The sequence below is a fragment of the Paroedura picta genome, chromosome 3 (genome assembly GCF_049243985.1).
Source record: "Paroedura picta isolate Pp20150507F chromosome 3, Ppicta_v3.0, whole genome shotgun sequence".
Lineage (NCBI taxonomy): Eukaryota > Metazoa > Chordata > Lepidosauria > Squamata > Gekkonidae > Paroedura > Paroedura picta.
Window position 1 is genome coordinate 156,502,182 of NC_135371.1, and position 17,357 is coordinate 156,519,538.

At 46.6% G+C, this 17,357-nt stretch overlaps 1 long non-coding RNA gene across 1 annotated transcript; it reads right to left on the bottom strand.

Annotated features, from left to right (window-relative positions):
• Window positions 1-13,334: 13,334 nt before the first annotated feature.
• Window positions 13,335-16,950, bottom strand: LOC143831357 (uncharacterized). Its single transcript, XR_013228848.1, has 4 exons — window positions 16,852-16,950; window positions 15,996-16,110; window positions 15,210-15,293; window positions 13,335-13,402 (listed from the first exon to the last, which is right to left on the bottom strand). It is a non-coding gene; the product is annotated as an uncharacterized LOC143831357 (long non-coding RNA).
• Between the last annotated feature and the right edge of the window lie 407 nt (window positions 16,951-17,357).

The following is a 17,357-nucleotide window of genomic DNA, read 5'->3' on the forward strand; positions in this document are numbered from 1 at the left end:
CACTGTTACCTGTTTTCTCCCTACTTGAAATGGGGGCCAGCGGGCCAATTAGAGTAACAATCTATTCTGAATTGCACTCTTATGGGGGGGGGGGCAATGGCATCTACCATTCTTTCTTTGAATTTGCTACACTAAGGAGTCCTAATTCCAGATCAAAATGACATTCTTACCTATTTTGTCCCTACATTAAATGCGGGCCAATGGGCCAATTAGAGTGACAATCTTTACTGAATTGCACTCTTAAGGGCGGGGGGCAGTGACATCTACCAGTCTTTCTTCGAATTTGGGCCACTAAGAAGGAGTCCTAATAGCAGATCAGCCTGACACAATTACCTGCTTTGTCCCTACTTGAAATGGGGGCCAATGGGCCAATTAGAGTGACAATCTTTACTGAATTGCACTCTTAAGGGGGGGGGGGCAGTGGCATCTATCAGTCTTTCTTCGAATTTGCGCCACTAAGAATGAGTCCTAATAGCAGATCAACCTGAAACTCTTACCTGTTTTGGCCCTAATTGAAATGGGGGCCTATGGGCCAATTAGAGTGACAATCTTTACTGAATTGTACTCTTAAGGGAGGGGGGGCAGTCGCATCTACCAGTCTTTCTTCGAATTTGCGCCACTAAGAATGAGTCCTAATAGCAGATCAGCCTGACACTCTTACCTGTTTTTTCCCTACTTGAAATGGGGGCCAATGGGCCAATTAGAGTAACAATCTATACTGAATTGCACTCTTAAGGGGGGGGGCAGTGGCATCTACCAGTCTTTCTTCGAATTTGCTACACTAAGAAGGCTTCCTAATTGCTGATCAACCTGACACTGTTACCTGTTTTGGCCCTAATTGAAATGAGGGCCTATGGGCCAATTAGAGTGACAATCTTTACTGAATTGTACTCTTAAGGGGGGGGGGCAGTGACATCTACCAGTCTTTCTTCGAATTTGGGCCACTAAGAAGGAGTCCTAATAGCAGATCAGCCTGACACAATTACCTGCTTTGTCCCTACTTGAAATGGGGGCCAATGGGCCAATTAGAGTGACAATCTTTACTGAATTGCACTCTTAAGGGGGGGGGGGCAGTGGCATCTATCAGTCTTTCTTCGAATTTGCACCACTAAGAAGGAGTCCTGATTGCAGATCAGCCAGACACACTTACCTGTTTTGTCCCTACTTGAAATAGGGGCCAATGGGCCAATTAGAGTGACAATCTTTACTGAATTGCACTCTTAAGGGGGGGGCAGTGGCATCTACCAGACTTTCTTCGAATTTGCGCCACTAAGAATGAGTCCTAATAGCAGATCAACCTGAAACTCTTACCTGTTTTGGCCCTAATTGAAATGGGGGCCTATGGGCCAATTAGAGTGACAATCTTTACTGAATTGTACTCTTAAGGGGGGGGGCAGTCGCATCTACCAGTCTTTCTTCGAATTTGCGCCACTAAGAATGAGTCCTAATAGCAGATCAGCCTGACACTCTTACCTGTTTTTTCCCTACTTGAAATGGGGGCCAATGGGCCAATTAGAGTGACAATCTTTACTGAATTGCACTCTTAAGGGGGGGGGGCAGTGGCATCTATCAGTCTTTCTTCGAATTTGCACCACTAAGAAGGAGTCCTGATTGCAGATCAGCCAGACACACTTACCTGTTTTGTCCCTACTTAAAATAGGGGCCAATGGGCCAATTAGAGTAACAATCTTTACTGAATTGCACTCTTAAGGGGGGGGGCAGTGGCATCTACCAGACTTTCTTCGAATTTGCGCCACTAAGAATGAGTCCTAATAGCAGATCAACCTGAAACTCTTACCTGTTTTGGCCCTAATTGAAATGGGGGCCTATGGGCCAATTAGAGTGACAATCTTTACTGAATTGTACTCTTAAGGGGGGGGGGGCAGTCGCATCTACCAGTCTTTCTTCGAATTTGGGCCACTAAGAATGAGTCCTAATAGCAGATCAGCCTGACACTCTTACCTGTTTTTTCCCTACTTGAAATGGGGGCCAATGGGCCAATTAGAGTAACAATCTATACTGAATTGCACTCTTAAGAGGGGGGGGGGCAGTGGCATCTATCAGTCTATCTTCGATTTTGCACCACTAAGAAGGAGTCCTGATTGCAGATCAGCCAGACACACTTACCTGTTTTGTCTCTACTTGAAATAGGGGCCAATGGGCCAATTAGAGTGACAATCTTTACTGAATTGGACTCTTAAGGGGGGGGCAGTGGCATCTACCAGTCTTTCTTCAAATTTGCACCACTAAGAATGAGTCCTAATAGCAGATCAGCCTGACACACTTACTTGTTTTGTCCCTACTTGAAATGGGGGCCAATGGGCCAATTAGAGTAACAATCTATACTGAATTGCACTCTTAGGGGGGGGCAGTGGCATCTATCAGTCTTTCTTCGAATTTGCACCACTAACAAGGAGTCCTGATTGCAGATCAGCCAGACACACTTACCTGTTTTGTCCCTACTTGAAATAGGGGCCAATGGGCCAATTAGAGTGACAATCTTTACTGAATTGCACTCTTAAGGGGGGGGGGCAGTGGCATCTACGAGTCTTTCTTCGAATTTGCTACACTAAGAAGGCTACCTAAATGCTGATCAACCTGACACTGTTACCTGTTTTCTCCCTACTTGAAATGGGGGCCAGCGGGCCAATTAGAGTAACAATCTATTCTGAATTGCACTCTTATGGGGGGGGGGGGCAATGGCATCTACCATTCTTTCTTTGAATTTGCTACACTAAGGAGTCCTAATTCCAGATCAAAATGACATTCTTACCTATTTTGTCCCTACATTAAATGCGGGCCAATGGGCCAATTAGAGTGACAATCTTTACTGAATTGCACTCTTAAGGGCGGGGGGCAGTGACATCTACCAGTCTTTCTTCGAATTTGGGCCACTAAGAAGGAGTCCTAATAGCAGATCAGCCTGACACAATTACCTGCTTTGTCCCTACTTGAAATGGGGGCCAATGGGCCAATTAGAGTGACAATCTTTACTGAATTGCACTCTTAAGGGGGGGGGGCAGTGGCATCTATCAGTCTTTCTTCGAATTTGCGCCACTAAGAATGAGTCCTAATAGCAGATCAACCTGAAACTCTTACCTGTTTTGGCCCTAATTGAAATGGGGGCCTATGGGCCAATTAGAGTGACAATCTTTACTGAATTGTACTCTTAAGGGAGGGGGGGCAGTCGCATCTACCAGTCTTTCTTCGAATTTGCGCCACTAAGAATGAGTCCTAATAGCAGATCAGCCTGACACTCTTACCTGTTTTTTCCCTACTTGAAATGGGGGCCAATGGGCCAATTAGAGTAACAATCTATACTGAATTGCACTCTTAAGGGGGGGGGCAGTGGCATCTACCAGTCTTTCTTCGAATTTGCTACACTAAGAAGGCTTCCTAATTGCTGATCAACCTGACACTGTTACCTGTTTTGGCCCTAATTGAAATGAGGGCCTATGGGCCAATTAGAGTGACAATCTTTACTGAATTGTACTCTTAAGGGGGGGGGCAGTGACATCTACCAGTCTTTCTTCGAATTTGGGCCACTAAGAAGGAGTCCTAATAGCAGATCAGCCTGACACAATTACCTGCTTTGTCCCTACTTGAAATGGGGGCCAATGGGCCAATTAGAGTGACAATCTTTACTGAATTGCACTCTTAAGGGGGGGGGGCAGTGGCATCTATCAGTCTTTCTTCGAATTTGCACCACTAAGAAGGAGTCCTGATTGCAGATCAGCCAGACACACTTACCTGTTTTGTCCCTACTTGAAATAGGGGCCAATGGGCCAATTAGAGTGACAATCTTTACTGAATTGCACTCTTAAGGGGGGGGCAGTGGCATCTACCAGACTTTCTTCGAATTTGCGCCACTAAGAATGAGTCCTAATAGCAGATCAACCTGAAACTCTTACCTGTTTTGGCCCTAATTGAAATGGGGGCCTATGGGCCAATTAGAGTGACAATCTTTACTGAATTGTACTCTTAAGGGGGGGGCAGTCGCATCTACCAGTCTTTCTTCGAATTTGCGCCACTAAGAATGAGTCCTAATAGCAGATCAGCCTGACACTCTTACCTGTTTTTTCCCTACTTGAAATGGGGGCCAATGGGCCAATTAGAGTGACAATCTTTACTGAATTGCACTCTTAAGGGGGGGGGGGCAGTGGCATCTATCAGTCTTTCTTCGAATTTGCACCACTAAGAAGGAGTCCTGATTGCAGATCAGCCAGACACACTTACCTGTTTTGTCCCTACTTAAAATAGGGGCCAATGGGCCAATTAGAGTAACAATCTTTACTGAATTGCACTCTTAAGGGGGGGGGCAGTGGCATCTACCAGACTTTCTTCGAATTTGCGCCACTAAGAATGAGTCCTAATAGCAGATCAACCTGAAACTCTTACCTGTTTTGGCCCTAATTGAAATGGGGGCCTATGGGCCAATTAGAGTGACAATCTTTACTGAATTGTACTCTTAAGGGGGGGGGGGGCAGTCGCATCTACCAGTCTTTCTTCGAATTTGGGCCACTAAGAATGAGTCCTAATAGCAGATCAGCCTGACACTCTTACCTGTTTTTTCCCTACTTGAAATGGGGGCCAATGGGCCAATTAGAGTAACAATCTATACTGAATTGCACTCTTAAGGGGGGGGGGCAGTGGCATCTACCAGTCTTTCTTCGAATTTGCTACACTAAGAAGGCTTCCTAATTGCTGATCAACCTGACACTGTTACCTGTTTTCTCCCTACTTGAAATGGGGGCCAGCGGGCCAATTAGAGTAACAATCTTTTCTGAATTGCACTCTTATGGGGGGCGGGGCAATGGCATCTACCAGTCCTTCTTCGAATTTGCTACATTAAGGAGTCCTAATTCCAGATCAAAATGACATTCTTACCTGTTTTGTCCCTGCATGAAATGGGGGCCAATGGGCCAATTAGAGTGACAATCTTTACTGAATTGCACTCTTAAGGGGGGGGGGCAGTCGCATCTACCAGTCTTTCTTCGAATTTGCGCCATTAAGAATGAGTCCTAATAGCAGATCAGCCTGACACTCTTACCTGTTTTTTCCCTACTTGAAATGGGGGCCAATGGGCCAATTAGAGTAACAATCTATACTGAATTGCACTCTTAAGGGGGGGGGGCAGTGGCATCTACCAGTCTTTCTTTGAATTTGCGCCACAAAGAAGGAGTCCTAATAGCAGATCAGCCTGACACAATTACCTGCTTTGTCCCTACTTGAAATGGGGGCCAATGGGCCAATTAGAGTGACAATCTTTTCTGAATTGCACTCTTATGGGGGGGGGGCAATGGCATCTACCAGTCCTTCTTCGAATTTGCTACACTAAGAAGGAGTCCTAATTCTAGATCAAAATGACACTCTTACCTGTTTTGTGCCTACCTGAAATGGGGCCAATGGGCCTATTAGAGTGACATTCTTTACTGAATTGCACTCTTAAGGGGGGGGGCAGTGGCATCTACCAGTCTTTCTTTGAATTTGCTACACTAAGAAGGAGTCCTAATTGCAGATCAGCCTGACACTCTTACCTGTTTTGGCCCTAATTGAAATGGGAGTCTATGGGCCAATTAGAGTGACAATCTTTACTAAATTGCACTCTTAAGGGGGGGCAGTGGCATCTACCAGTCTTTCTTCGAATTTGCGCCACTAAGAAGGAGTCCTGATTGCAGATCAGCCTGACACACTTACCTGTTTTGTTCCTACTTGAACTGGGAGCCTATGGGCCAATTAGAGTGACAATCTTTACTGAATTGCACTCTTATGGGGAGGGGCAATGGCATCTACCAGTCCTTCTTCGAATTTGCTACACTAAGAAGGAGTCCTAATTCCAGATCAAAATGACACTCTTACCTGTTTTGTGCCTACCTGAAATGGGGCCAATGGGCCTATTAGAGTGACATTCTTTACTGAATTGCACTCTTAAGGGGGGGGGGGCAGTGGCATCTACCAGTCTTTCTTTGAATTTGCTACACTAAGAAGGAGTCCTAATTGCAGATCAGCCTGACACTCTTACCTGTTTTGGCCCTAATTGAAATGGGAGTCTATGGGCCAATTAGAGTGACAATCTTTACTAAATTGCACTCTTAAGGGGGGGCAGTGGCATCTACCAGTTTTTATTCGAATTTGCGCCACTAAAAAGGAGTCCTAATTGCAGATCAGCCTGACACAATTACCTGCTTTGTCCCTACTTGAAATGGGGGCCAATGGGCCAATTAGAGTGACAATCTTTACTGAATTGCACTCTTAAGGGGGGGGGGGCAGTGGCATCTATCAGTCTTTCTTCGAATTTGCACCACTAAGAAGGAGTCCTGATTGCAGATCAGCCAGACACACTTACCTGTTTTGTCCCTACTTGAAATAGGGGCCAATGGGCCAATTAGAGTGACAATCTTTACTGAATTGCACTCTTAAGGGGGGGGGGCAGTGGCATCTACCAGACTTTCTTCGAATTTGCGCCACTAAGAATGAGTCCTAATACCAGATCAACCTGAAACTCTTACCTGTTTTGGCCCTAATTGAAATGGGGGCCTATGGGCCAATTAGAGTGACAATCTTTACTGAATTGTACTCTTAAGGGGGGGGGGCAGTCGCATCTACCAGTCTTTCTTCGAATTTGCGCCACTAAGAATGAGTCCTAATAGCAGATCAGCCTGACACTCTTACCTGTTTTTTCCCTACTTGAAATGGGGGCCAATGGGCCAATTAGAGTGACAATCTTTACTGAATTGCACTCTTAAGGGGGGGGGGGGCAGTGGCATCTATCAGTCTTTCTTCGAATTTGCACCACTAAGAAGGAGTCCTGATTGCAGATCAGCCAGACACACTTACCTGTTTTGTCCCTACTTGAAATAGGGGCCAATGGGCCAATTAGAGTAACAATCTTTACTGAATTGCACTCTTAAGGGGGGGGGGCAGTGGCATCTACCAGACTTTCTTCGAATTTGCGCCACTAAGAATGAGTCCTAATAGCAGATCAACCTGAAACTCTTACCTGTTTTGGCCCTAATTGAAATGGGGGCCTATGGGCCAATTAGAGTGACAATCTTTACTGAATTGTACTCTTAAGGGGGGGGGGCAGTCGCATCTACCAGTCTTTCTTCGAATTTGCGCCACTAAGAATGAGTCCTAATAGCAGATCAGCCTGACACTCTTACCTGTTTTTTCCCTACTTGAAATGGGGGCCAATGGGCCAATTAGAGTAACAATCTATACTGAATTGCACTCTTAAGGGGGGGGGGCAGTGGCATCTACCAGTCTTTCTTCGAATTTGCTACACTAAGAAGGCTTCCTAATTGCTGATCAACCTGACACTGTTACCTGTTTTCTCCCTACTTGAAATGGGGGCCAGCGGGCCAATTAGAGTAACAATCTTTTCTGAATTGCACTCTTATGGGGGGCGGGGCAATGGCATCTACCAGTCCTTCTTCGAATTTGCTACATTAAGGAGTCCTAATTCCAGATCAAAATGACATTCTTACCTGTTTTGTCCCTGCATGAAATGGGGGCCAATGGGCCAATTAGAGTGACAATCTTTACTGAATTGCACTCTTAAGGGGGGGGGGGGGCAGTCGCATCTACCAGTCTTTCTTCGAATTTGCGCCATTAAGAATGAGTCCTAATAGCAGATCAGCCTGACACTCTTACCTGTTTTTTCCCTACTTGAAATGGGGGCCAATGGGCCAATTAGAGTAACAATCTATACTGAATTGCACTCTTAAGGGGGGGGGGGGCAGTGGCATCTACCAGTCTTTCTTTGAATTTGCGCCACAAAGAAGGAGTCCTAATAGCAGATCAGCCTGACACAATTACCTGCTTTGTCCCTACTTGAAATGGGGGCCAATGGGCCAATTAGAGTGACAATCTTTTCTGAATTGCACTCTTATGGGGGGGGGGGGCAATGGCATCTACCAGTCCTTCTTCGAATTTGCTACACTAAGAAGGAGTCCTAATTCTAGATCAAAATGACACTCTTACCTGTTTTGTGCCTACCTGAAATGGGGCCAATGGGCCTATTAGAGTGACATTCTTTACTGAATTGCACTCTTAAGGGGGGGGGGGCAGTGGCATCTACCAGTCTTTCTTTGAATTTGCTACACTAAGAAGGAGTCCTAATTGCAGATCAGCCTGACACTCTTACCTGTTTTGGCCCTAATTGAAATGGGAGTCTATGGGCCAATTAGAGTGACAATCTTTACTAAATTGCACTCTTAAGGGGGGGCAGTGGCATCTACCAGTCTTTCTTCGAATTTGCGCCACTAAGAAGGAGTCCTGATTGCAGATCAGCCTGACACACTTACCTGTTTTGTTCCTACTTGAACTGGGAGCCTATGGGCCAATTAGAGTGACAATCTTTACTGAATTGCACTCTTATGGGGAGGGGCAATGGCATCTACCAGTCCTTCTTCGAATTTGCTACACTAAGAAGGAGTCCTAATTCCAGATCAAAATGACACTCTTACCTGTTTTGTGCCTACCTGAAATGGGGCCAATGGGCCTATTAGAGTGACATTCTTTACTGAATTGCACTCTTAAGGGGGGGGCAGTGGCATCTACCAGTCTTTCTTTGAATTTGCTACACTAAGAAGGAGTCCTAATTGCAGATCAGCCTGACACTCTTACCTGTTTTGACCCTAATTGAAATGGGAGTCTATGGGCCAATTAGAGTGACAATCTTTACTAAATTGCACTCTTAAGGGGGGGCAGTGGCATCTACCAGTCTTTCTTCGAATTTGCGCCACTAAGAAGGAGTCCTGATTGCAGATCAGCCTGACACACTTACCTGTTTTGTTCCTACTTGAACTGGGAGCCTATGGGCCAATTAGAGTGACAATCTTTACTGAATTTCACTCTTAAGTGGGGGGGAGGGCAGTGGCATCTACCAGTCTTTCTTCGAATTTGCACCACTAAGAAGGAGTCCTAACTGCAGATCAAACTGACACTCTTACCTGTTTTGTCCCTATTTGAAATGGGGGCCAATGGGCCAATTAGTGTAACAATCTTTACTGAATTGCACTCTTAAGTGGGGGGTAGGGTCATCTACCAGTCTTTCTTCGAATGGGCCAATTAGAGTGACAATCTTTTCTGTATTGAACTCTTTAGGGGCAGGGCAGTGGCATCTACCAGTCTTTCTTCGAATTTGCACCATTTAGAAGGGGTCCTAATTGCAGATCAGCCTGACACTCTTTCCTATTTTCTCCCTTCTTGAAATGGGGGCCAATGGGCCTATTAGAGTGACAATCTTTTCTCAATTGCACTCAATTGCGCTGCTGTTCAGCCGTATTCTATTACCTTCTTTGCAAAAACTGGTAGGTGGCCAAATGGCATGTCGGACTGATATTTGTTCCTAAATTGCCCCAGCAGGAAGTGGCCTCAGTGATTGCTCTCAGTGGCTCTCTCAAACACTTTCCCACCCACTCAGAATGGGTCCTATTTGAAGCTCAGCCTTACATTGTTACCCGTTTTGCACCACCTGCCTAGGCAACCTATCATAGAAAAATTCTCTCCTGAATTGCAGCACTGGGCAGGGAACCAAATTGCAGCTCACCCTTACCCTCTTTCCCCTTGACACCACCTGGAAAGAGGCCCAATGTTTCTGCTGAATTGCATTACCAGTGGGCAATCAGATTCCCTCTTTCAATATCTTTCCACCATCAGGGAAGGGGCCCAGTTGCGGTGGACACTCGCACTGCCTCTCCCAATCGCTTTGCACCACTAGAAAGTGGTCCTAGTTGCTCTGAACCACCTGGGAGGGGTCCCAGTGACCGCCCAAATTGACCTCCTCATATCCTGGGGGGGGGGGAGCTAGTGGCATCACAGAAACCCATCTCTTCTGCACCACCTGCGAGGAGGACCAATGGCAGCTCAGACTGACTCCCTTATGTCCTGGGAGGAGAGCCAGTGGCATCTTAGACTTTCATCTGCTGTGCACTACCTAGGAGGGGGACCAATGGCAGCTCAGATTGACCCTCACATACTGGGAGGAGAGTCAGTGACATCTCAGACCCCCACCTGCTCTGCACCACTAGGGAGAGGGACCAAGGGCAGCTCAGAATGACTCCCTCACATTCTGGGAGGAGAGCCAGTGGTATCTCAGACTCTCATCTGCTCTGTACCACCTGGGAATGGGACCAATGGCACCTCAGATTGACTTTCACATCCTGGGAGGGGAGCCAGTGGCATGTCAGACTCTCATCTGCTCTGCACCACCTGGGAAGGGATCAATGCCAACTCAAACTGAATCCCTAACATCCTGGGATGAGAGCCAGTAGCATAGATTCCCATCTGTTCTGCACCACCTGGGAGGGGGACCCATGGCAGATCAGACTACCTACTTCTCACATCCTGGGAGGAGAGCCAGTGGCATCTCAGACTCCCATCTGCTCTGCACCAAATTGGAGGAGGACCAATGGCAACTTGGATTGACTCTCTCACATCCTGGGAGGGCAGCCAGTGGCATCTCAGACTCTCATCTGCTCTGCACCAACTGGGAGAGGGACCAATGGCAGCTAGGACTGACTCTCTCACTCCTCACATCCTGGGAGGAGAGCCAGTGGCATCTCAGACTCCCATGGGCTCTGCACCACTTGGGAGAAGGCCTTACTTGGAGTGCTGATCTGGGCCATAACCAATCCAATCTACAAGGCACTGCTGGACTCCCTATCACACCCAGGATTCCAGGTTATGTACTACTTTAAACTCCTCTTGCCTGTAAACCAGTACTGGTGGTGCTGGAGGTGGTGTCTCAACTTTAGAAGTCATCTTCACACTGTTTAGATGTTCCCATAACAGGGCATGCTGGGCTTTGAACTCTTGGATGAATTCTTTGGCCAGAGGCACAAAGTAGGTCATGGATGCTGCCTGCCAGAAATGAGGATGGTTGCCAACGTTGTCATAAAATGGTGATTGTCCCATGGAGGTATGCTCCGCATTACTGTATGTGAATTCAGGGAGGGGTAGCAGTTGCACCCAATTGTCCTAGTAATAATTATTGTAGCACTGGAGGTACTGTTCCAGGATGGTCTGCCCATCAGACTTTGCAGGGTCGGCCAAGGAGTGGTGTAGTTGGATGCCTCGATGCTTGTGCAGGGCTCTCCAGAAATGGGAGGTAAACAGCAATCCCCTACCAGAGATTACATACTCTGAGTTCCCATGTAGCCAGAACATATGGTGGAGATACAGGTGGGTGGTCTTCTGGGTAGTCCAGAGTCCAGGGCATGGGACAAAGTGTGCCTTCTTGTGGAACAATCCACCAGTATGCATCTGGACTTTTTGGAGGTCTGTGATGAAGTCCAGAGTTATGGTTTGCCATGGCTGCAGCAGTATTGGGAGTGGCTCTAGTAAACTGGATGGTTTCCTGACAGTGTACTTGGCCTGGTAACAATGTGGAATACCTCTGGATGTGTCAGAGGTCATCCTTCTGCAGGCTTCACCAGTTGAATGCATTGCTGATCAGATGAGTGGTCTTGAAATGGCCAAAATGTCTGGCTGCAGATGTGTCATGGTGCAGCTGGATGATCTTCTCACAAGGAGACAGAGGCAAGTATAACCCACTGTGAAAGCACGTCATTCCCCTCTTTGGTAAAATCAGAGGTCTTTCTGAGGTTCCATTGAAGCTCCTTGACTTTGGCCTGGGTATGGGGTTCTACCCACTGCTGTGCCCAGATTCAGTCTTCCAATGTCTGGGCTTCACCTGTGGTGGCAAAGACCTCTGGAGCCAGACAGGTACAATTGGGAGATCAGGAGACTGGCTTTTTCCAAAGTCACTCTTTTGGGAGAGAACATCTGCTCATTTGTTCTGAGTCTCTGGGATGTATTAGATCCTGATATTGAACTGGGTTAAGAACAGGGACCAGCTAACCAGGCTTTGGCTGAGGCAGTGTGTATCTGTAGGTGTTTCAAGTTTTTATGCTCCATCGGGACAGTGATGGATTCCAGGAGCCCTCTAGGTGGTGGCACCAGACATCACACACCACCTTGATGGTGAGGAGTTCCTTCTCCCAGATCGTATAGTTCTTCTTCACTGAGTAGTGTTGCCAGGAATAGAATATACGTGGTCACAGTCTTATGATATCAGTTGCTAGTTGGGCAAGAGAGCCTCAATTACCTGGTTGGAGGCATCAGTTTTGACCATGAACAAGAGCATTGGAGCATTGGTGGGCCATAACTGGTTCACAGGGAAAGCAATCCTTCAATGAGTAGAAGGCTTTCTGGGTGTCAGTGGTCTAGCGGTAGGTCATCTTTGGCTGGAGAATCTGGGTCAATGAGTGAGCCTGTTCTGCAAACTGCCATAAACCCCAAGAACCCTTGCAATTCCTTCTCATTCCTTGGTGCTTGCCACTGTGGTATGGATCAGACTTTCTCACTGAGCAGTGCATTTGGGTTCCAAGAGGGAATACAAGCACTCCACTAGTATAGGGGGGCATCAGGCTTGAGGTTGCTCCCACAATCGTATGGGCTATGTGGTAGCAATTGGTCTGCCCCTTGCTCCTCAAATATGTCTTTGGAATATTCAGAGGTAGCTGCATATCTCAGATGGCTTTGAGCTCAGTAACACTCAATCTGGGACACATATTGGCAGTGGGAGGAACTTGAGTTCTTGGCTCTTGCAATTGATCCAGGGGGTGTTCTGGATCAGTCAGGTCATGCCTAAAATAAAAGCATGTGTCCAGGGACTCTTGTTCCTTTTGTTGCTGCACATAGAGGGTGATAGGTACAGTTTCCTGGGTCGTCGGGCCTGACGAGGAGCCAGCTATTGATGGCTCCTCGTCAGAAGACATCCATATACAACTGGGAATTGTCAGAATAAATGTGGGCCTGAGCTGTGCCAATGGTTTTCAGGGAGCAGAATCCAGACTGATATCAGGGTATGCTGGAAGCTGCAGGAGTAGGAGCCTCTGATGCAATGAGTCCCAGACCCCCAAGCTAAGAGGCTCACATTCACTTGGGGCCAGTTGTTTAACAGATGCCATTGCTCCTTGGGGCAGGCATGAGCAAAGTGTCCAGCCCCACTGGTGTTCCTTTTCCTCTGGTGTGAGGTGTGGCCGGGCAGTCCCAAACTGCATAGGTTGTAACACATCACTGTTGGTTCTTGGGGCAGTGACGGATGGGACTGGGGTGGTACAGTTTCAAACCTGCATCCACGTTCTGCCCCTGGTCCACTGTCAGTTCTCCAACAGTCTATCTATCTATGGAGAGACACAGAACCATCAAGTCAGTCAAGGTGGCCTCCTCAACCAGAACACCCTCATTGAAATCCTCCAGGTATTGACCTCAGAGTGATGAGGTGTTCCACTGAAGGTCTTGTGCCAGTTGCTTGAACTCTTACACTGTAATCTGCCACCGTCAGCCTCCCCTGCTGCTTTTCCTGGATTTGGCAGTTGGCCTGTCCCTCCTTCTGAGTGTTGGCAGAAAAAAAAACACAATTTAAATACCCTTAAATACACCCCCCCAATTTGGGAACCCATAGCATCCTGTAGGGGGGTATCTGTTGTGGAAATTTCCCCTCTTTCCTGAGCTGAGGTTATGAACCTATCCCCTCCTAGAATACTAATATCAGATAGCTTGGCTGCTAGAGAACTATCCCAGGTGACACTGGGGATGCTATCAATTATTACTCAGCCAAGGAATAAACACCCTTTTCACTATCTGCCTTTTAGATTCCCATATTTCTCTTACTCCACTGAGGTGCTCTATCTCCTACTCCTCCTCTTTCCCCTCCTCAGCCCCTGCTGTTCTTTTGGCTGCTCTCTCCTTAACCTACTTCCAAAGCATTCACCGTCACTCCCCACAATATTCTTTGGGCTGTATGGGAAACAACACTTCCCAGCTGTTGGTTGCTCATTGTGATCCCACCCAACCCCCGTCCTCAACAAGCCAGCCCCTTCCTGTTCTGTTTGTACAAAAGGAGAAAGTAGGATCTTCCTGGACATTTCCAACTACTAATTATTGACATTATGGTTTGAAGGAGTCACATTCTTTGGACTGTTAATACAGAACAAGTGTCATATTGTTGGTTTTGTAGAAAAAAGCCTGGTTTGGGCAATATTGTCCCTTCCTTCCTTCCCCCCTGGGAGAGACAGCATCCTGATTTCCTGCCCTGCTCACCAGTTTTTAAGGAGAGTATTTATCCATCCTGACTTGCCCCCATGGCCAGGTTCCCTGCCATTCAGGCCTGCAAAGGACCACCATGGGTCCCTGGAGAAAGATTCCAACTCATAGGTCCCTGATCCAAACCATGCAAGTCATTTTGTAATTTTATACTGATGCACATTAGGCTTGTGGTACATATCAGGCATGTGCAATTTGATTTGATCTGGCCCAAAAGTACCTGAATCAGCCAAATTCAGTCCAAATTCAGTTACCAATACATATAAAAGGCTGAATAAATCTTGCTCAGATCGTCAAATTAAACTTGAAAGAGAAAGAGAAAGCAGGAAAAGTTGCCCCTTTTCTCTTTCCTGGGCTTGGGGGGGGGGGCATTGTGGAGATTGAAGCACCAAACCTGTGGCATAGCTGCAGAGGCCTCTTCTTAAAAGAACTCCCAAGTTGCAAAAAGATTGGATCAGGTGGTCCAATTCTAGGGACAACCCAAGAGGATGCCCTGTCTGATTTCCATTATTTCATAAGATGAGGAAAAAAACAGATTCTCTAGTTTGTTCATAGGAAGAGTTATTCTTTTATTAGGGGGATGGAGACTGGCTGTAGTAGCCAAGAGATGTGCCAATTGGTTTTGTCTTGCTCCTATGCTGGCTTAGTTGATGAGCTCAGCAGAACAGAACACTTGTAGAAAACTTCTAGAATCGAGCCATTTTTAAACAGCTCTGGCAGCACCCACTAGGTACTTAGGGAAGTCTGAGAACAGTTAATGGTACTCTATCATAGGCCTTCTCGAAGACTGAAGCAAATTTGTCTAATAGATCATCAAGCTAGCCAACTCAGAAGCAAGACAAGCAAGCACACTGTTGCCTTACAGTAATTCTCAGCCAGTAGCAGGTCATTTTTTCAGTCTAGCCCAGGGGTTCCCAACTAGGGGTTCACATGACTTCTGGAAGGGGTCTGCAGCCTTTCCCTCCTGCCTTAATGGACTTGTGTGAGAGAGTTCTCTCATGGTTTCTACATCTGGGAGAGAGCAGAACCTTCATGCCTACTCCCCGCTTAAACCACCTCCCATCTCTCCCGCCCCCCATCCTCCTTGAGCCTACCTGTTAATGTGGGTTAACTTCTTTGGGGCAGGGTTAGGTAGGGAGGCATGATCCGCTGACATCACTTGCAGGGCTCCTCAAAATCTGAAAAATAATTTCAGGAGCTCCTTCATCATCCAAAGGTTGAAAAAGGCTGATCTAGCCTTTTCCTCTTCCTTCCCTTGCACCCAGCTCAGCCAGATATTGCAGAGAGTGAGTTAGGATGTTGTACCTTTCTTTACCTTAATTTGTCTCTACCTTTCCAACACTTTTCTCATGCATTTCTCCCTCCCTCCACTTAATTTTTCCATGTCCCCACCCATTTATTTTCAAGTTTTGGTCTCCAGCCTTTCTCATCCCTACCTTGTTAGGCAGCAGAAATCACTTAATTCTAATATAGTAGCAAACCTCTCTGAGCTGAACATATTGCCTTAGACAGACCCGTGAACATGTGAAGCTGCCTTCTACGGCTCCAGACCCTTGGTCCATCAAGGTCAGTATCTTGATTCTCTCCTGAGACTGGGAATGGCTGTCCATGGACTCGGGCCGAAGTCTTTCACAATATCTATGGCCTGATCCTTTCAAGTAGAGATGTCGAGGAATGAACCTGGGACCTCCTGTGTGCCAAATAGGTGCTCTGTCATGGAGGCAGAGTCTCTTTCCCACAACCTGACTCAGTCTTAAGACAACTTCATACATACATCCTGTAGCAAAATGCCCCCTTCTAGACTATTTCAAAATGACCACTGGGAAGTGTTTTCTTCTTCTCTGAGCTCTGGAGAAAGGGGACATTAATCACTTGCTCACCTTCCTTCAGCTGCGGGTTGATCTAATCAGGATATAAAGGGGTTCTTCCAGCTGCTTCCACTTCCTGGAGGCAGGCATTTGAAAGGCGAACAGGTTGTCTTCTTTCCAGAATGCCCTGGAGGAGGTAGGACACAGGTGATTTTAAGCCGCTGGAACCAGGGGGAGCTCTTTTGTCTGCTGACCATCAAAACCAGTTTGCTCTGGTTTGGGAAGAGGTAGGCAGCCATCTTGGACCATGTGGCTGCTAGGGGAGCTTCTTAAGTGTGGTGTCTACTCTGATTTTAACATCAGATACGGTTATGTTTTAGTAGCGGGATAAGAAGGATTGTGATTTATCCAATTTTTTTTGACACATTTGCTTAAATCTGTGCTGTGCCAAATATATGCTTATGAACCTAGTTCTATTTATAAATCCTTCATAAATTTGGAGCTGGCAGTAGTTCTCTGGTCTACATAGAGCTCCCCCATCTCAGAAACCCTTGTGCAGAACAAGGGGAAGACCCAGAGTCAGGGGAGGGAGTTGGGCAAGGAGATACTCAACTGTCTGAAACCATAGCTGGAGATGCCAGGGATTGAACCTGGGACCTTCCACATGTAAAGCAGAGGCTCTAGCACTGATCCATACCCCCCCCCCTGAAATCCAGCTCCTTGTTTGGGATCTTATCTAATAGTCTAAGAGCTACCTTAGTTTTCATTCTGCTGTATTTCATCCCGTAGAAGCCCAGCTTGTTCCCAGGGTTCAGTTCTCTCATTCTCTACCCATATTCCTTTCTCTCTAGCCTTGGCATCTGTACTCCACTGTGGTAACTTGCTGTGGGTAATTTTGGTCCAGTCGCACACTCTCAGCATTACCTACCTTCTCAGAGGATTCTTGTGAAGATAAAATGGAGAAGAGAAGAATGTCAGCTGCTTTGTGTCCCCATTGGAGGAAATGTGTGAGTATGATGGAACCAAGCCAAATGCTTGGTCTCAGCATTGCCATGACGATACAGTAACATCACACAAAGCATTATGACAGATGTAGTGGGGCTCCCTGCCTCTCATTTTTTGACAGACACAACCAGGTTGCCATGGGATACAGGAAATCTTTCAGGGAAATTTGACTCAACAACAACAACAACAACAACAACATTTCTATCCCACCTTTCCCTGGTCTGCTCAATGCGGATAACAACCAAATTAAAAAAAAAACATGTAAATCAATAAAAGCATTAAAACAATGAACTGCCTCCTCCTAGTAACAACTGAAGTTGATCAGGGCTTGGAGGGGCCTTATATTGGTGGATGGGTTCTCCAAAAGGGAGGCCAGTATCTTGATCTTTATACCTGGCCTAAATCAGAGTGATATTCTTGTTTAGGAAC